The sequence below is a fragment of the Lineus longissimus genome, chromosome 16 (genome assembly GCF_910592395.1).
Source record: "Lineus longissimus chromosome 16, tnLinLong1.2, whole genome shotgun sequence".
In the NCBI taxonomy this organism is placed as follows: Eukaryota; Metazoa; Nemertea; class Pilidiophora; order Heteronemertea; family Lineidae; genus Lineus; species Lineus longissimus.
In genome coordinates this window covers 7,631,894-7,652,938 of record NC_088323.1, presented here as the reverse complement: position 1 = coordinate 7,652,938, position 21,045 = coordinate 7,631,894, and the positions used below count along the sequence as shown (strand labels likewise).

Sequence of the window (21,045 nt, the reverse complement as noted above, 5' to 3'; positions counted from 1 at the left end):
CAACTTGGCTTTAGTGGCCTCGAAACACATCTAGACATAGTTGAAATGACTCAGGAAAGACATGAAATCAGTTTTCCTCCCCTTTTCCCTTTTTGTGCCTTTTTCGATGATAGTAATAATAAAGTAAAAAAAAAAATTTCGCCTTTCCAAAACCTGATAAAGCCGCTACCCTACCAAAGTCGTCCTGAAACAATTTGGTCTTAAGCCGACTTTTGAAAGTGTCATTGTTTGGAGAGAGTTTCACATGTTGGGGAGACCGTTGCACGGCAGCAGAAAATTTAACAATGTTTGAAGATCGTGTGTGTTGTGGATTGTTCTCTGGTCGTAGTATCCCATCGAAATACTTTGGTGGAGGTCCGTTTAAAACCTTGTATGCCAAAGGAAACGCTTTGTGTGAGATCGATGCAATGGCTCGGGAGTTGGGTTTGTTCCGAACAAAGGGTCACTGATTTTTCTCTGTCTTTGATGGTTGGGAAAATACCAAGATAAATTGAGGTTAGCGTCAATATCCGAGTGGCACCGGCAGGCAAATAATGTTTGGGCAGCAAACGAACGACTCGGCTAAACATATTGGTTGCAGCTCTCACTAAAGATGTTGTTCTCTGTGATTCAGCATCTATATCACTTGACGCAAGATATCACAATTAAAGGAGAGTTTCCAACGCAGGGTGCTATAGTTTATTACCACCAGGGACTCCAGGTAGTCGCGATGGCCGCTCCTGTCGATAAGATCTTCTCAACGCCTCGAAATGTGTATGTCTATCGCCTGAACAAGGCAATGTCTTCGTATATACTGACTAGGCATTTCACTGTAAAAGAGCTAATCTTCATATCTGGTGAGTATGGGAATAGTTTTGTAGGAATAAGTAATACAGGAGCTAACTGGTTTGTGTTGGATCATACGACTGTCAAAATCACCATATTTGACCTTAAAGGTAACATACGGAAACTAAAAATCCCTTATAATGAATTTAAGACGCGTCTTGTGAGTGGGCGTAAACGTTTTCGGTGGTTTAGAGTGGCGACATGCGGAGAAAATGTTTTCTTAAAGCTAACTTATGCGACGAAACGAAGATATGGCAACAGTAAGACGAACGGACTCATCGCTGTCTCACTGTCATTTCTACACTGGTTCAAGATACAAGACTGTGGACTTTTCTTCAAGCTTAAACATGTAAAGAACTTGGGTTCAGAAGGACAGCGTCGAAAGGCAGAGTTGAACGAAAGGAGTGTTCAACTCAAAAATATCCAGTGTGATAGAGAATGCATTTATTCGTTTACCTTCAGACCTTTTACAATCCGATGCAAAACTCTCATTGATGACAAAACAAGGATGGAGGTCTTCAATGACTTATGGTTCATGTATAAATATAACGAAGCCTATCTATTTCGAAACAAATACCTTATAGTTAAAGCTGACAATAGCATCGAAATATTTCATAAAAGACAGTATTTGAATGGAAAGTTTCTAAGTGTGTACGAAATCGTTCACGTAGACAATGATCTCGTTAAAACTAAGAACAAATTAATTAGTAGCGGGAGTGGCCAAGTGAGGTTGCTGATGTCCTTCACCGCCAAACATGACACGTCATATGCTATCCTTCCAACCAAGGCTGGTGAATTCGTTAGCTGGCCAAAGGGGAATAGGGGCCAGCATATACCTTTAGTCGCGAAGATCTATAGCAAAAGAGTTTAATAAAAGGTGAATAAGCCATGGAAAACTCGCGGAATTCGTTCCAGAGTGGTAAGTTAGGTTCAAAAATACCATATTTTTTCATATTTTGACAAAATGTTGTGAATATTACGCGTTGTACTTCGAGTGTTCCACCACTTATAATACTGGTAGAGAAAAGACACCATGGCCACGGGAGGTTGTTTCCACTCTCATACCAGGGAGAAAGGCAATTGAGGCTAGGATCCCACGGAAGGTTGTTTCCACTACCAGTGAAAAAAGAAAACGATCGTGACCATTGGCCCAGGGAAGGGTGTTTCATCCCTACCAGTGACACACTGATGTTTTGGGAATCCCCATTTCTTGCTACACAACAGTTGAATACAATGGACTGGCTTTGTTTCGAGGAAAATCTTCCATTTCTAGTAGAATTTAGGTGGCTTAACTCTCATCTCTCATAATAAATTGTAGAAAAATGGTTGCTTATTGATATCAATAAGGTTTTGCTATAATACCCACTCGATTTTGCTAACTGAAAGTGAGACCCTCAAAATAGGCAAGAAACGATGATGTATCAAAAGCATAAACACGTTAGAGTGGCATTATTCAAACTTATGGAAAATAAAAATAAATTGGCCAAGTTTACCCGTATATTCCGATGGTCCATCATAGATTCTATAACGGATTCCACCAACTATCCACTGATGGCCGATGGACGTTCCATCCACGAGGTCCAGCCATGGATAGCTGATGGAGACTCACCATCAACTATCCATGGATGTCCCATGGATGGAAAGTTCATGATTAATCCCCGTCAACTATAACACTTCGACAAAATGCCCCTTGGTACACCGAAGAACTACACGAAGCTAAACGGGTCCGCCGCCGTCTTGAACGCCAGTGGCGTAATAGCAAGCTTGAAGTTCACCGTCAAATGTATCAGGCGCAGTGTCGATTGGTCAATAACATGCTTGTTGATACAAGGCGCTCCTACTTTCAGAATAAAATTTCGGACTGTGGTAAGGATCAGAAAAATATCAATAGGATAGTGAAGCATCTTCTCGGAGCCAACGCATCCCCACTGCTTCCAGAGCATCAATCGGAAGGTGAACTCGCAAACCGGTTCAATACTTTTTTTACGGACAAAATCGTTATGATTCGTGATGGTATGTCAGGGGCGAGTAGCGGTGGCCCCAAGTTTTCCAACCTATCTGAACTAGCACGAGGAACTAGCTCACGTGGATTATCAGTTTTCGAGCCCACAACTGACGAGGAAATTCGAAAGGTCATCAAAACAAGTGCGAGTAAATCAAGCGTTTTAGACCCGTGGCCGACGTGGCTCATGAAGGACTGCCTTGAGGAGGTTCTCCCACTGATAACGAGGATTGTGAACCAGTCACTAAAGGACGGCGTGGTACCTCCTTAAGAAACCAGGACTCGATCAGGAAACGCTCAAAAACTATCGGCCAGTTTCAAATCTTAGTTTTATTTCAAAGATCTTGGAAAAAGTGGTTGGCTTGAGACTTGATCGGTACCTCGCTGCTAATTCCCTCCTAGAACCTTTTCAAAGTGCCTATACTGCTCACCATTCGACTGAAACCGCTCTGATGCGTGTTCAGTCTGACATCCTAAGTGCACTGGACTCTGGTAATGTGGGAATCCTTGTCATGTTGGATCTCTCAGCTGCATTCGATACTATCGACCATTCGATTCTCTTGGAACGTCTCAATACAACATACGGTATTACAGGACCGGCTCTGAATTGGTTTTCTTCCTATTTAAACGGACGTTATCAATCCGTATCGATCAACGGCAAAGTCTCCAGTAAGACTCCACTTCAGTTCGGAGTTCCGCAAGGTTCAGTACTTGGTCCCAAATTGTATACCATGTACACTAAGCCATTAGGTGACTTAATACGCAGTCATGGTCTAGAATATCACATGTATGCTGACGACACACAACTGTACATCTTTTTTAAGAAAAGCAATGTGAACTGTCAGATATCTGCTATCCAGCGTCTCGAATCATGTCTGGTTGATATTCAGTCGTGGATGGATACGAACATGCTCAAGTTAAATGGTGACAAAACGGAAACCATCTTATTCTCAACACTTCGTTATAAGGACGCATCTGATTGCAGCGTTACCGTTGGGGGAACAAATATTGCATTTGCATCATCTGTGAGGAACTTGGGTGTGGTCCTTGACCAGTCATTGACTATGGACAAACACATAAGCTTCACTACACGGTCATGTTACATGCATCTAAGAAACATTGGACGTATTCGGAGATTCCTACCTGATGATGCTGTAAAGACACTGGTACACTCTCTAGTCACATTGCGAATGGACTATTGTAATGCTCTACTCTATGGTGTCCCTGATACTACAATCAATCGTCTCCGTCGTGTTCAGAATACTGCCGCTCGGATCATTACTAGGACTAAGCGTCGAGACCATATTACACCTGCTTTGGTTAATTTACACTGGCTCCCGGTTAAAGCACGCATTGATTTTAAACTGATTTTACACACTTTCCGTGCCATACATCATCAGGCACCTGGTTACATTATCGACATGATCGACATTTTAAAACCAACCAGATCATTACGATCGTCCAACTCCGTTGTTTTATCTGTTCCACGGTCCAAAACAAAGCTGTATGGCGACAGGTCTTTCCGGGTGGCTGGCCCAAAACTGTGGAACTCCCTTCCATCTTACTGAAAAGATATTCACGACATAGGACCTTTTAAACATGCTTTGAAAACTTTTCTTTTTAAGAACACCTATGGTATCTAGTCAATTCTTTAGACATATTTTATTGGACATTCGCTCTTACTTGTGTTTGTATTTTTTTTTATCTCCTCATCTAGACCTACTGTTTTGTATAATCTTTTATCATCAATGTTTCTTTTTTTCTTTTAAATAATATATACATAATCCTTTAACTTTTATGTAAAGTGCTTCGGAGCATGCAATGCATGATCGAAGCACTATAATATCTGGTATTTTATTATTATTATTATTATTTTATTATTAACTATCCTGGACGGAAACTTTTGCCTGTATACCAAGCCAATTTTGGCGCGATTTGCTGTGGCGGTGGTAAGTTGGAACAGCCTGGCGTATGTGCCGGTGCCTCGACGAAAGTAACCCCCGACAAAACTGCTAACCCGTCGCTAATTTATAGCATTGACAATAAAGACACTGTGCTTATACCTTTTTTACCTAATACCTTTTTACCTTTATATTGAACCAATGACAACTTGAAAACATCCCGTGTTGGACCAAGAAGCCACCTTCAGTAAACCCCCTCCCGCTTGTCTCTCACTAGATGATGTAGCTTTGGTGAGTGGAGAACTACAAGAACTCATCGGAATATTTGTGCAAAACCGATGTTTGATGTGTGAAGTGATGATTGCCCGCCAAAACTACAATCTTTTCGGTTGTAAAGTAATTCAGAAAGAGACTTGAAACGTTCAAATAATTTGCAACATCATCATCATTTCACATGCATGAACATGTATTGATAAATGCCAGTCCTGAAACCTATGATGTTATCCCATTGTTTAGTAATTAATCGATTTCAATGCAGTTTGCGTATTGTTGTCACATCCGAAGGCCTCACTCGGAATGAACAATTAAAAAACCTGATCATTCCGCCGTTTTCACTTTCCCAATGTAATTTTCTTTGAATCTGGTGATGGTAAAATACCATAGACTGTAGATGGGGTGATCTGGCCTCCCAATCATTTCCCTATAGGGCGGCAAATGACGACACATTTCTGAGTCAGCCACTTTTCGCAACAACAACCGGTTCATGCATTAATGATCAAAGGGATTGGTCCATGTTTTTTGTTTCGAACTGAAATGGCCGGAAAGGTTCATAATATCCAACTAATTGATGGCATCGATCGTGCCAGACATGATTGTAGATGCCAACATCTTGGCAATGATGCCGTACATGACACTGTATTCGAATGACATACTTATCTTCTACTGTGTTGTCATCAACTGTTCTTTAACAATTGCTGGTTATTCTCTAGTAAATTATCAACCATTTTAATTGAGGATTTTTTTAAATTGCCTATCGATACATTATCTCCACCGAGCCCCCCCCCCCCCACGTCCCCGGATATGCGCCTGTAACTTAAATGTTGTTTTACAAAATGGCTATTTAAACCCTTCTCTTTCATTCTAGTGGTATATTTGATGAACTTCTGCTAAAAAGTATTTGGCCACAAACGGGAGGCTTGTCCAAACCAGCTTAACCTTATTTAAACGATAATCAGACCACTTTAGAATATTACAATATGTCTATAATTTTCAGAAGAAGTGTGCTCCGGGATATCAATTAACACAGAATTATGGAAATTTGTATAACGATCGAGTATATTGTAGAATGTAACAAATGCTGACAGAAGTTCGCAACATGTTGTTGGTCACCAAATTTAGAACGTTTTGACACGGAATCAATAAAATGTTTTCTCCTGATTGAATTTCAATTGACAACTTCATTTAAATCATCATGGTTACAGCGAGGATTGGCCATGCACTTAGAGAAGGTATCTTGTTGGTGTTTGCCATGCTATCAAAATATTCTTGTGTCAAGTGTGAGAAGTGTAGATTGACATTTGTGTAAGATTGCAGCAGTTTCCTGATGCAGCGAGTACACGAATACACGGTAGCTGGCCTACACTCTGCGTCAAAACATGACTCAGTCAGCAATATAACATGGCCTGTACAACTGGCACACTATGAAACATCCAATGTGAAGACGCTCGAGAAGAAGACGTTGTTGGGTAGCACATTTTCCTTTTTTTCTAGCTAACCGCAGAACAAACCGAAGGCGCTATTTTTCGTATTAGATGATGCAAAGCATTCATGAAGAACATCGGAACTGTAATTTCCTGAAGTACACTCCGGTTGAATGTTGACTGTCACATATAAAATCACAGAAAAACTACTGTACCAATTCAAATTCAAAACCACCGAATCTACTGTCAGGACTTTTCGAGTAAACACAATCTTTATGCTCTTACTACTAATAGGATCAACCCATTTTCAACTCTCATCGGTGTCAAAACAAAGATGGAGGTCTTCAATGACGTATGGTTCAGGAATCAATCTAACGAAAGCCTATTGCCTTGGGAAAAATTACCTAATAGTTGAAGCTGACAAAATACACGATCAATTTCGTAAAACACACGAGGTGAATGGGACGTTTCTAAATATGTACGAAATCGGTAACCATGGTAACGAGGAAAAAATGTGGTTAAAATCAAAAACAAATTTATTACTAGTGGGAGTGGCTAAGGTCTCATTAGGGAGGTTTTTTTGTATTCATGCGCGGCCAACCCTAGCCGTAGTTCCTAATAAACTTTGAATTTGTCAGTTTTCGGGTTAATTGGTCGTGCAGGACCATCTGTTACAGGAAAGGGGTCATCCAGCCTATTTTTGTAAATGGGAAGCTTTTGCAATTTGGCGGATATCAAGATATTTGAATAATTTCCTGGAAAAAATGGCGTTGTGACACATCGAAGTCATGGTGTGCTGGTGCCAGATCCCAGAAATGGAGTCGAGTTCGGAGTTGCCATTTTTAGGTTTTCTGCAAATTTTCCTCAATATTAGAAAAACTAGATGGTTGACCCCCTGTTTTTTTTACTTAATTTTACTGGCCAATAGTTAATCTTTGCTAAAAAAACAGTGTCATCTGATATTATTCCCCAATGGATTTTTTGTGACCTTTAACCTCCGACCTTGACCTTCGATGATTTCAAAGTGAAAATGGTGAGTGCAGTTCTGAAGCTGATAAAGTTGTCACGTTTTCTGTTTATACATGAATGTCCACGTATCAAAAGTGCATCAGTGACATAGTTAAGACATTTATCTTTCCAACGATATGCAGTTCTATGAATATAATGTATCTGATGTCCCTGAAATCACACTTTATAAAGATGGTCCGGTGTCAGAAATTGACCAGGCCCGTTTACAGGATATTCAAAAAAAAACTCCCTAACGAGAGCTAAATGAGGTTACTGGTATCCTTTCCAGCTAGCTTTGTCATGTTGTTCTCTATCCAAACAAGGATGGTGAATTCGTTGGCTGGCCTAGGAGGAATATAGTGAGTGGCCGGAGTAAACCCCTAACTGCAAAGATCTGTAGTCATTCGTCTTAATGAATATGAGTAACTAAAATGAACAGAATTCGATCCAAGGCGACCGGTTACGTCCAAGAGTGCGATTCTTTTACACTAAAATTAATCCGGGTAGTAATTCAGGTTTTCCAGCACCATTAACACTGGTAGTTGAAAAGAGGTTAATGGCTCGAGGGAGAGTGGTTCCACCAACACCACCAATGACATATTACATATTTTGGACACCTTACATATTTTTGGGACCCTCTGTCGTTCTCGGCATAACTAATTTGCCGAGTTTACTGGGATATTGTTCCCTGATCAACAATATTTGAAACTGATACTACTAATTGATACTACTAGTTGATAACTAACAAATTTGCCCCCCTCAGCACACTTACTTTATATTACATATCATGTTTTTTCGTCTCAAACCAACCATACGATAAACTATTCATCTAATGTGTTTGTGTAGATTCAGCACTAAATATATGCCTCCTACAAGCGCGAATAGATTTGACGTACTGTGAGATGTGAGAGACTCCTATTGGCGACTTCTTGTGATTTTATCTTGCCGACCTAGCTACTGCCTATAGTTCCTTTAACGTTTGGTTTTGTAACGGAGAACAATAAATAAAATCAAGAAGCCAGCAGCTATCATCAGTCATAAGAATCGATCTTACCCATGCTATTCAAAACGCTTAGTCATCAGAATCGATCCTACCCATTCTATCCATTACGGTTAGGATCACGCCGTTTGACAACTGTTATTGTTCCTTAGATTGTATTGTGCTACTGTTTCAGTTCGAAACCAATTCTGTATTTCATGAGAGTGAGAGCTAATAAAGTAAATATCATCGTCGGTCCCCCATCATTATCATTCTACCCCATGAGCGAGCGATGACGGTGAAGTATTGGCGATAGGTCCTGTGTGCTCTGTCATTTGGAACTTGATCATTCCAGCAAATTCTCCGAAGAGAGCTTCTTTGTCGGTTGCTTTCAGCACGGTCCTGCAGGATGATGTTGTCCAGTCTTTTAGTATCTCTTGTGACTAACCTCACACTGTTTCTGCTTTGCAACCACCGTCAGCCAGGTAGGGGTCTTGATGTCTATATTCGATGCAGTTTTATGAAGTTGTCATTTGAAATGTAAGACACAACTGTCCTGATGTCAAACGAACCATATCAAAATCTCTGAACTCGTTTGATGTGTGAGGATGATAAATGACTTGAGATTGAGATTCGCTTTTTTTATTTCAGCCAGACTCTCCATGATTGCGGTGCATACATATAATATCCAGTATGGATTAATCAATATTGATAATATGAACAATAGCCTGGACTGCGAAGATCCGATCCGATGTGCCTTAGATAACCCTGAATCATCAGCGTAGTGGTCGCAAAATATTGAATACGGCATGTTAAGACATCTTGCTGCAGACAAACAGATCAATTATGACGTTTAACAGCGTTACCTTACAGTGCTAGGTGATCGTTGGATTTATGAGTTTTTTTATGTTCGGTGGCTTTGGTGGACATGGCGGCGCTTGCACACAGTGCAGAGTTCACTATAGTTGTCTTTAACATCGGCATCGGTCAACCAGATGGAGGCACACACGATGCTAGTTCTCTTTTAGCGTGTGCTCTATTGTGTATCAATCCGGACTGCTTAACAGTAGCCGTGCTACACGTTGATGCACGGTTTCTCTGTCATCTGAGTGAAAAGAAGGCCACGCGTATGGAGAGGGTGGTGGCGTGTCGTCAAATGGGTTCACGGGTATACCAGAAGAAGGTACGTGTAGCTTTTTGAGCAACCAAGTGACAGTGTAAAACACTATTGGTTTCTCCCAATGGTATACGTGATAGATAATTGATCGAGAGGTATTCTGTTTTTCTGGTCCTCCATGTCAAAGGAGATTCCCGAGTAGTAGCCTGGAGATATATCTGCACTTTACAGACTGATGATTGGTGGGGCTGGATCTTATTACGGTATCAGGCAAGAACTCACTATCCAGATTCAGTCGGTCCTTTTTTAAAAATAGCGGGAAATTTTGTCTGGAATCTGTATGATTTTTTATGGGCTCATTCGGTTACCATGGTTTACATGGTTTGATTTCTGATTTTCGGAGGTTTCATACACAAAACCGCACGGGATCAATTTCAAGAGATATATATCAGACCACACCCGAGTAGTGGTCATTGGCTTGGAAAACCTTTAGGCTGCGGGTCGAGCGGTTTGCTTGTATGTATGTATGTATGTATATACCATATTTAAATTTAAGCGCCCTTTTCAGATTAAATTCGTTCAAAGGCGCTTTTACAATATTCATAACAAAATTACAAGCGAAAAAAGATGGGTCTTGAGCATCGTTTGAAATGATGCAAGGTTCTTTGCCTGCCGGACCTCAAAAGGGAGCCCATTCCACAAAACAGCTGCGGAGAATGAGCTTGTGGTGTACCACACCTGCAGAAATCGAACGAAATGGTTTTGTACTTCGAAAAAAGATATTTCCCAGGTCAAGAGAATCACCACTTTCGGAATTACATTAGTACTGCGCTTTGACTCACAACATAGTTCGCTGGAGGAGACGTCAAAACATTGCTCTGTATAGCTTCTAACGGAAATAGGCTTCACCCGTGCATATAATTTTGTTGCTGTGTGGGATATGTTTGTTTGAATAGGGTGTAGAAAGTTGAAATGTCCTTGGATAGAATGTTCGGGGAATAATGATTTGATTATACGCTTTATTCTCTCAGCTGTTGACGGTTGAGGCCACCATAACATATTACACAATTCGTCAGGATACAACAGGGCGGGAAACCTTTTCAAGGAGGGCACTTTCTACTTCTAAACATTTGTCCCAAAACGCGTCATTTCTAACTATGGTTGTCAGTGTGTCAGTATGAGTGTTGGTGTGAAGGGGTTAATGTTTGGTTTGAATGGGTGTATTGTAGGAAGTTGCCCAGTGGGTTTCTGAGCACTTCCTGTCTGGTGTGAATGAGGAGAAGGAATGAGGTGTGAATTTGCTTAGGGTAAGTGTGCCAAACCTTTTTTAATATACAATGTACACTTGGTAGATATCGCTAGGTTCAGTGAAACCAGTTTCAAAGTAGTTACACGTATTCAGTTGGGTTGTTTAGTTAGTTTGGTGTGATAAGCCAGTTTGTATTAGTTTGGTGTGATATACCAGTTTGTATTAGTTTGGTTGTAGATAGCCAGCTTTGTATAGGTCTTTGTGTATAGGCCTGTAGAAGTGTACAGTGATAATGTACATGTGGGAGGACAGGGTGTTGTCCGGTATGACCGTCTGGTATTGTATGTGTATGGGCGGGTCAAAGTACTGTGTGGTGTATGGAGCTCCAGCCGAGTAATTAATTAATTAGTAATTTAGTTAAGCTAATTGCATGCTTGCCGCTGGGTGTGTTTACTTGTTCATAGTTACCAGTTACTTAGTATGTTTCCTGTTTATTCTATTTTAATTCCTATATTAAACGTGAAGTGCAGAAACCCGTCGGTTGTGTCATCAGTGCTCGCAGCGTCAATCTGGGCGCAACATCGAATCGTGACAACATTCAAACGCTTTCCCCTGCCAAAAAGGTTAAAGGTTAACTGTTAGTTTGTGTCCTGGATTTCAATGACCTCGTCAAATCCTTCGGTAAACTCTGGGTTAACACTATTAAGAAGAATAAGCCCGCTGTTAACCATGAGATTAGATCTCTTTGCAAAGTTCTAGGACAACCAAAGGTTAATTCGAAATTAACAGTTTTTGTATTCTAGTGTTCACTCCGAATTAACTCGCATGACATTGCCGTTAACACTAACACATAGAGTTAGCACCTTTCCATAGCAAATACCCGTACTGAGCTTCTGTCTAAGGTTTCACCGTTGCACCGCAGCAGAAAGTTGGACAATGTTTGAAGTTCGTGTGTGCTGTGGATTGTTCTCTGGTCGTAGTATCCCAACGAAATACTTTGGTGGAGGTCCGTTTAAAACCTTGTATGCCAAGGAAACCGCCTTGTGTGAGATCCTGCATTTTACCGGAAGCAGGTGTAACTCTTTGAGCACAGGTTTTATGTGCTCAAATTTCCGCCGGCGGCAAACTATCCTGGCAGCCCAATTTCGAATGCGCTGGAGTGGAATAGTACCTTTCGGAAGACCGTACAGAATACCATTTAAACATAGGTTACCTAGGATGCTCTTTCCGAATTAGTGATGTTCAGCTGACTCACCCGGAGAATCAATGACTGATTTTCCGAATCTTAACGAGCAATGGCTCGGGAGTTGGGTTTGTTCCGAACAATGAGTTACTGATTTTTCTCTGTCTTTGATGGTTGAGGCAATACCAAGATAAATTGAGGTTTGCGTCAATATCCGAGTGGCACCGGCAGGCAAATAATGTTTGGGCAGCAAACGAACGACTCGGCTAAACATATCGGTTGCAGCTCTCACTAAAGATGTTGTTCTCTGTGATTCAGCATCTATATCACTTGAAGCAAGATATCACAATTAAAGGAGAGTTTCCAGCGCATAGTGCTAGAGTTTATTACCACCAGGGACTCCAGGTAGTCGCGATGGCCACTCCTGTCGATAGAATCTTCTCAACGCCTCGAAATGTGTATGTCTATCGCCTGAACAAGGCAATGTCTTCTTATATACTGACTAGGCATTTCACTGTAAAAGAGCTAGTCCTCATATCTGGTGAGTATGGGAATAGTTTTGTAGGAATAAGTAATACAAGAGCTAACTGGTTTGTGTCGGGACGGTCGACTGTCAAAATCACCATATTTGAACTTGGAGGTAACATACGGAAACTAAAAATCCCTTATAATGAATTTAAGACGCGTTTTGTGAGTGGGCGTAAACGTTTTCGGTGGTTTAGAGTGGCGACATGCGGAGAAAATGTTTTCTTAGAGCTAACTTATGTTACGAAACGAAGATATGGCAACAGCAAGACGAACGGACCCATCGCTGTCTCACTGTCATTTCTACACTGGTTCAAGATACAAGACTGTGGACTTTTCTTCAAGCTTAAACATGTAAAGAACTTGGGTTCAGCAGGACAGCGTCAAAAGGCAGAGTTGCACGAAAGGAGTGTTCAACTCAAAAATATCCAGTGTGATAGAGAATGTATTTATTCGTTTACCTTCAGACCTTTTACAATCCGATGCAAAACTCTCATTGATGACAAAACAAAGATGGAGGTCTTCAATGACTTATGGTTCATGTATAAGGATAACGAAGCCTATCTATTTGGAAACAAATACCTTATAGTTAAAGCTGACAAAAGCATGGAAATATTTGATAATAATATTTGACAGGATTTGCATGGAAAGTTTCTGAGTGTTTACGAAATCGTTCACGTAGACAATGATCTTGTTAAAACTAAGAACAAATCAATTAGTAGCGGGAGTGGCCAAATGAGGTTGCTGATGTCCTTCACCGCCAAACATGACACGTCATATGCTATCCTTCCAAACAAAGCTGGTGAATTCGTTAGCTGGCCAAAAGGGAAAAGGGGCCAGCGTATACCTTTAGTCGCGAAGATCTATAGCAAAAGAGTTTAATAAAAGGTGAATAAGCCATGGAAAACTCGCGGAATTCGTTCCAGAGTGGTAAGTTAGGTTCAAAAATACTATTTTTCATATTTTGACAAAGTGTTGTGAATATTACGCGTTGTACTTCGAATGTTCCACCACTTATAATACTGGTAGAGAAAAGACGCCAGGGCCACGGGAGGTTGTTTCCACTCTCATACCAGTGAGAAAGGCAATTGAGGCTAGCATCCACGGGAGGTTGTTTCCACTACCAGTGAAAAAAGAAAACGATCGTGACCATTGGCCCATGGAAGGGTGCTTCATCACTACCAGTGACACACTGATGTTTTGGGAATCCCCATTTCTTCACTTATAATACTGGTAGAGAAAAGACGCCAGGGCCACGGGAGGTTGTTTCCACTCTCATACCAGGGGGAAAGGCAATTGAGGCTAGCATCCACGGGAGGTTGTTTCCACTACCAGTGAAAAAAGAAAACGATCGTGACCATTGGCCCATGGAAGGGTGCTTCATCACTACCAGTGACACACTGATGTTTTGGGAATCCCCATTTCTTGCTACACAAGAGTTGAATACAATGTACTGGCTTTGTTTCGAGGAAAATCTTCCATTTCTAGTAGAATTTCGGTGGCTTAACACTCATCTCTCATAATAAATTGCAGAAAAATGGTTGCTTACTGATAGTTTATAAGGTTTTGCTATAATACCCACTCGATTTTGCTAACTGAAAGTGAGACCCTCAAAATAGGCAAGAAACGATGTATCAGAAGCATAAACACGTTAGAGTGGCATTATTCAAACTTATGGAAAATAAAAATAAATTGGCAAAGTTTACCAGTATATTACATCATAGAATCTATGATGGCCCATCATAGATTCTATAACGGATTCCACCAACTATCCACTGATGGCCCATGGACGTTCCATCCACGGAGGTCCATCCATGAATAACTGATGGAGACTCTCCATCAACTATCCATGGATGGCCCATGGATGGAAAGTTCATGATTAATCCCCGCGAAGCTATCCTGGACGAAACTTTTGCCTGTGTACCAAACCAATTTTGGCGCGATTTGCTGCCTCGACGAAAGTAACCCCCGACAAAACTGCTAATCCGTCGCTAATTTAGAGCATTGACAATAATGACACTATACCTATACCTTTTTTACCTAGTACCTTTTTACCTGTACCTTTTTTGCCGATACCTTATTACCGATACCTTTTTTACCGATATCTTTTTTACTGGTACCTTTTTTACCGTACCTTTTTTACCTACATTCGTGCCTTAGTGGGTGAAAGGTAACTAATATGAATTGCCCACGCATATTGAACCAATGACAACTTGAATACATCCCGTCTTAGACCAAGACGCCACCTTCAGTAAACCCCCTCTCGCTTGTCTCTCACTAGATGCTGTAGCTTTGGTGAGTGGAGAACTACAGGAACTGATCGGAATATTTGTGCAAAACCGATGTTTGATGTATGAAGTGATGATTGCCCGCCAAAACTACAATCTTTTCGATTGTAAAGTAATTCAGAAAGAGACTTGAAACGTTCAAATAATTTGCAACATCATCATCATTTCACATGCATGAACATGTATTGATAAATGCCAGTCCTGCAACCTATGATGTTATCCCATTGTTTACTTATTAATAGTTTTCAATGCAGTTTGCGTATTGTTGTCACATCCGAAGGCCTCACTCGGAATGAACAATTGAAAAACCTGATCATTCCGCCGTTTTCTCTTTCCCAATGTAATTTTCTTTGAATCTGGTGATGGTAAAATACCATAGACTGTAGATGGGGCGATTTTGCCGCCCAATCATTTCCCTATAGGGCGGCAAATGACGTCACATTTCTGAGTCAGCCACTTTTCGCAACTACAACCGCTTCATGCAACAATGGGGCAAAGGGAATGGTCCATGCTTTTTGTTTCGGACTGAAATGGCCGGAAAGGTACAGAATATCCTACTTAGAGATGGCATCGATCGTGCCAGACAACATTGTAGATGCCAACATCTTTGCAATACTGCCGTACATGACACTGTATTCGGATGACAAACATGTACTTATCTTCTACTGTGTTGTCATCAATTGTTCTTTAACAACTGCTGGTTATTCTCTAGTAAATTATCAACCATTTTAATTGAGGATTTTTAAAAAATTGCCTTATCGATACATTATTTGCACCGAGCCCCCCCCCTCCCCCACGTACCCGGATATGCGCCTGTAACTTAAATGTTGTTTTACAAAATGGCTATTGAAACCCTTCTCTTTCATTCTAGTGGTATATTTGATGAACTTCTGCTAAAAAGTATTTGGCCACAAACGGGAGGCTTGTCCAAACCAGCTTAACCTTGTTTAAACGATAATCAAACCACTTTAGAATATTACCATATGTCTATAATATTCAGAAGAAGTGTGCTCCGGTATATCAATTAACACAGAATTATGGAAATTTGTATAACGAGTATATTGTCGAATATAACAAATGCTGACAGAAATTCGCAACATGTTGTTGGTCATAGTTTAATTGCCACCCAAAGGGTCAACGAATAATGACAAAACCCCGACATTCTTTTGAAAGCTGCAAAAGAGTTTTATCAACAATTTGCTAAACGTTCAGCATAATGCAACTTCCGGCTTTGCCTCAGCAGCAAAACGTGACAAGGCGTATTGATCCTCCCTCGTAGGAACACAAGGCATAAACAATAGATGGAAAAACAGCATAAAATGGCGTTGATTGAACTATGTCTGCTGGGTTTATTGCGTGACTGAAAGTATCCTTGAAGTATCCTGAATTAGTATCCTTGTCATTTTCAAACAAACGTTTGTGACGGCATGTTTCATCTTGAGTCACCAGTTTCCTCCTGAGTATAAATTGTCTTAATATCATCTCCGAAAAAGGCCTAATAATGTATTGAACTCATCCCTCAACGCAAATGTTTTCCCCACGCAATTCGATTACCAATGGAGATTTTTATTCCCCAAGTCTCAAAAACTTATATTATAGTATACTCTTCACATTCAATAGTGAAACTGCCTTCCATTTTGTTTTTCCTGAAATTCGGCAAAAAGCCCAAAAGTGTTGCTTGTGTCTCAACGAAATCAATGCTAACGTGGATCTTGGTAATTGCCGATAAGATCTCCTTTTGATTCTCTATTTTCCCGACTGTGTCCGATAGCAGGGCGATGAGGTAATTTAACAGCAAAATCACAAGAAAGGACACGACAAACAAATGCATAAATATCAGCATTCTTGGGACAGTTGAACAACTTTGCACCACGTCCTTCGGGTTTAGCATGTTTAGCATAATCAAGAATGTGGAATAGAGGCTGTCTGTAGAGTAGCCAAGTTGTGAAAGGCAGTAATAATTTGCAACGGAGCGGAGTCCCTCCGAGAGCGATATGAAGAACAGTGAGAAGATGGAGAGAAATGCGCTGAAGATGCCAATACAGCGGAATACTCCTGCAACGATGTGCCCGACGTCTGTCATGCCTGGGAAAACCTGGACATGTAATAGCAGATCCCACCAATAGAATATGTGGGAGGTGATTCGCATCCAGAGTAGGGCTTCCCCAAGTAACCCCCGATTCCATGTTGGAACCAGAAGAGGAACGATTACATAAACGTAGAGGGATATGTTCCTAAATGCTTGGAACGCGTAGCAGATCCCGTTGTTAATAACTTGTTTGCTATGGTTCAACAACACTGGTCGCTTTCGCCGGTTGACGCCTGCACCATGTGACCGATGGGCTTCCCAATGATTCTTGGCCGAGGCGATAGCCATGCCGATTGTGTAAAGGAGATCGACTCCCGTGGCTGAGTAGAAATATAACCATCTTGCATTGGCAGGTCTTCGGTTATAATCGTCGACAAATGTAACATTCGGATTGGAGTTGCACATCTCGCCGATGCCTTTGTCACTTGCCACCGTGAAACCAATGATCAGGAGAACGGTGTTCACGAATGGCACTATCAAATGCCTGTGGACTCCCTTCATCTTATATGCCACCCATTTTTGCATCACAGGCGTCTGCACAAGATCTTTTAGCTCCTTCTTCTCAAGGTCACTGAAGAGTATGCTGCTAAGATACATTAGTGGTGTCACCTTGCGTCGATTATTTGAACCTGAACATTCATATTCCGTCAGGTCATAATACACACGCCTTGCGATTGGAGACTCTTCGATGATGAATTTATAGGCACCTTCTGTCTCAATGATTTTCCCGAACAGGCTGAACGTTCCCAGTCTTGCAGCCAACTCCAGTGGTCGAAGTCCGTCGATATCTTCAAACGACAGAAGCGTCTTTCTCTTATCAATAGGCGTCATGGCCAGAATGACATCATACATTTTACAGAGATTTTCCTCCTTTTTGGGATTCACCGCTGCTAACCAAATTAAAGCATGGACCACGTTATCTCCTTCAACGTCGGTAGCTATCTCATTGGCTCCTCTGTCATGAAGAAGGTGAATCAGCTTTTCATCACCTTGGAGTGCGGCTAAAATAAACGGCAAGGAGAATCTGTAACATTGCGATCCAAAACTTCGATCATTTCCACTATAACGTGTCACTGGTACTGTCTGTTTCCTAGCAAGCGGCTGGTTTAGTAGAACACACAGCTCGCCCGGTGGGTAGTCTATAAGGAGTGTTACATCTTCGGTATGTCTAGCTTTGATCGCACTCATAAGCCGTTTGCGCCATTCGGCTACTTTCTCATCCTGTGCCGACCATGCAGTGGCAATGGTATTAAATGAACGTTGGATTTCCATTTTGGTTTCGATCATTCTCTTGCTTGTATTCTCGTAAATCACAATGTTAAAGTGTGATGGTTGCCTCACTCAGTTTATAGTAATCCTTCGTAAAATACGGATTTCCAAAGCGGCTAGTCAAAGTTTATAGGTTTTGAACGTGGCGAATTGCATGTGTAATACCGATGGCTTGTCTATGACAACTGATTCACCCTCGCGGAATTATTTCCAGTTTTCAAGTTAAATGCAAACGACCAAGTGTGTTGATTTACACTCAATGTGACATGTTGCATATGATCGTGTTGTTCTATTATATCACCATAAAAACAGATAAACAGTCGATCAAATGCAATAATTTACGTGATCCTTACCTCGTTTGGCGCGATATTCGGTCAAATCATCTGCCACAAACAGCGTTGTGCCTGAGTGTCCATTAGCAAATTAAAGGATGAACCTAAGTTAATAATACCAGGCAAACACTAATGCCTTTTATATAATCACCTAAAACTAAACTGTACGCCAGAGATAAATATCAGACCACCAAGTCGGGCGTAGTTTTATTGATATGTCGTCTATTGACCATGATACGCTTCAAATAGGAGATCCCCATCAACAATATATAAATATAGTGTGTATTTGGCAGTATCGTATGATTGTCAATTTTGCCACGAGAAACGACACACTCTTGGCATATTATATAAATATTTCCCGCCACGGAGTGTAATATGCCGAATGTCGTCACGCCGGGAGACATGGCAAAATGTCGACCGGCTGGAGTGGGCAACATTGCGAATACCACACGGTCACGTGACGTGTATCAGTCAATCATATTCACTGAATCTCACTTGAGGTATGAAATTGCGTTATGTTTTATAATCTGTCTCGTGTCATGGGCTTTTTGTATGGCGAGCGACTTGGTAGTGCGCAGCGATTTCAAAATACTAATACTTCCATATACATGTATAAACATACTGTTAAATTACAATGATACATATATTCATTAAACATTTTTATGAACGCTACATTAAGCTAGCTAAGTAATTCGTCGACAATACAGAGTACTTCGCCAGTAACGAAGTCATCTACGATTGGGTAACGAAAGTGTGCCGAGGTCAAACCAAGGAAATTCCATAAAACTTCCTTGGTCGAACCAGAGTCTTTGAAATAAAGAGTCAGGTCACGGCAAGTTTCCTTTGATCCCACGGCTCTCCCGGGCAATTAAGTGGAAGCCATGATGAAGCCCTTTTTAATTCAGCCACAAAGTGAGCTGAGGTGCAAAACAATGATGGAACGACCGAAATTCAATGAAAAATATTTACTCTGCACATGAGGTACACATTGATTTATCGGGTTACAAATACATACAATATAAATTATATTGATGAAAACGGTCTAAGAATTTAGGCAGTTGTGATAATTAGCTGCTAATAGTTCCCAAGCGCGTCAGAAATGTTCCATCTTATTTCAGGGCTCAGTGAATTGGCTCACACCCCAGTGTACACACCTCAAAACTTGTTATCAGGCCGCATGAAATATGTCATCCAAGCCCAATTTGAATCAGGTGTAGTGACTACTCGACACATCAGCAACCCCAGTAATGGAATATGCATTCAACGTGTGGAAATCGTAAGGAGCATGCAAATAGACATAGCAAATACTGACGGCTAGAGCGATCATATCGGAGTCCTGGTTGGCAAAATCATGCAGCTGAGAGCACACATTAAGACCCCGGCGCAGAGAAGTAATTAAAATCCCAATCCAATGGTATAACGAATGACCACACATGCATCTACTTCCGTCGTGCCCGATGGTACATGCACTTGAAAACTTTTGATAAAACTTACAATTCTTACTAAACCTTGTTCCTTTGATGAATGTTGTATGTCATCCATATTATTTCTATGGTTTTACGTATTGTATAGTGTGGTACGACACACGGCGATGCATGGGAGGGGGGGGCAATCAGGGGTATTTTACTCCTGGCGTCCAAAATCAAACGCCCAACAAGTTGTTCCTTTAAGGCGAAATCAAATACAATTTTGTGAGTGACTGTCAACATCACAACAAACGGCTCTTCCTTATTTTTCCATTAGTCACGGTCGATGGCGAAGTCCATTATGCCACCCTCTCTTTTTCTCCGGAGGACGCCCCAAAAAGACACGTAGCAATATTGAAGTCAATAATACTGCGCCGGTTCCAAAAGTCAATACGTTCATCCTGTTGGTTCGATTCAGAAATACGAAGTTTGTACAAAGTCAAATGCATATAAAATGTATATATGAGTATACGTAACGTACACCAAAATGGATTGTAGGCAGCATTTGGGGCACATGGAGCAACGCGTTCATTGAGTTAAAAGCTACATTTGATACCTCCCTGTCAGTCTAAACCTTCGCGGTGCCTGGGATATTCATGTCTTCTGAGTCAAACAACACGCTTTAGTCAACACTGCTTGAAGAAAATCAAGGTTTTTATGACAATATATATCACCCAAATTCCCTTTCGGAGGACTTCCCAACAATTCTGTTTAATAAACTATTTACTAGTTTTGTGAGAAACTTGTGATATCTTTCTAAGACGAAAGTTACAGGAATATTAAAGGAAGTGAATAAAAAAAGTAAGATCTTAACCCAGAATCTTACCACTGCCTTCGCTGGATTTTCGTCATGGTGCAGTTAAAAATTTGCATCAAATCACAGTTAGATGACTCGCAAATATGTCTTATACTAGTAAGTGAAAGTGAAAGTTGAGAAGGTTGAGTCATAAACGCGAGAAAAAGCGGGAAGAAAACGTGATTTCTTTTGTGTGCTTTAGTGTTGGGGAACCATGTTCTCGCTATTACCAGAATTACTGGTTTGAAAACTGTTGCATAAAAAATGTAGATAATTCAATTCCGTGCCATTTTTCCCGGTCCCAATTTACCAGTCA

At 40.9% G+C, this 21,045-nt stretch overlaps 1 protein-coding gene across 1 annotated transcript in view; it reads left to right on the top strand.

Annotated features, from left to right (window-relative positions):
- The first annotated feature begins 10,811 nt into the window (after positions 1-10,811).
- LOC135500863 (hemicentin-2-like) overlaps positions 10,812-21,045 on the top strand; it is a 34,029-nt gene continuing 23,795 nt past the window's right edge. The window contains exon 1 of the mRNA XM_064792531.1: positions 10,812-10,839. The gene's annotated coding sequence lies outside the window, so the exon portion shown is untranslated. The remainder of the gene's footprint in view (positions 10,840-21,045) is intronic.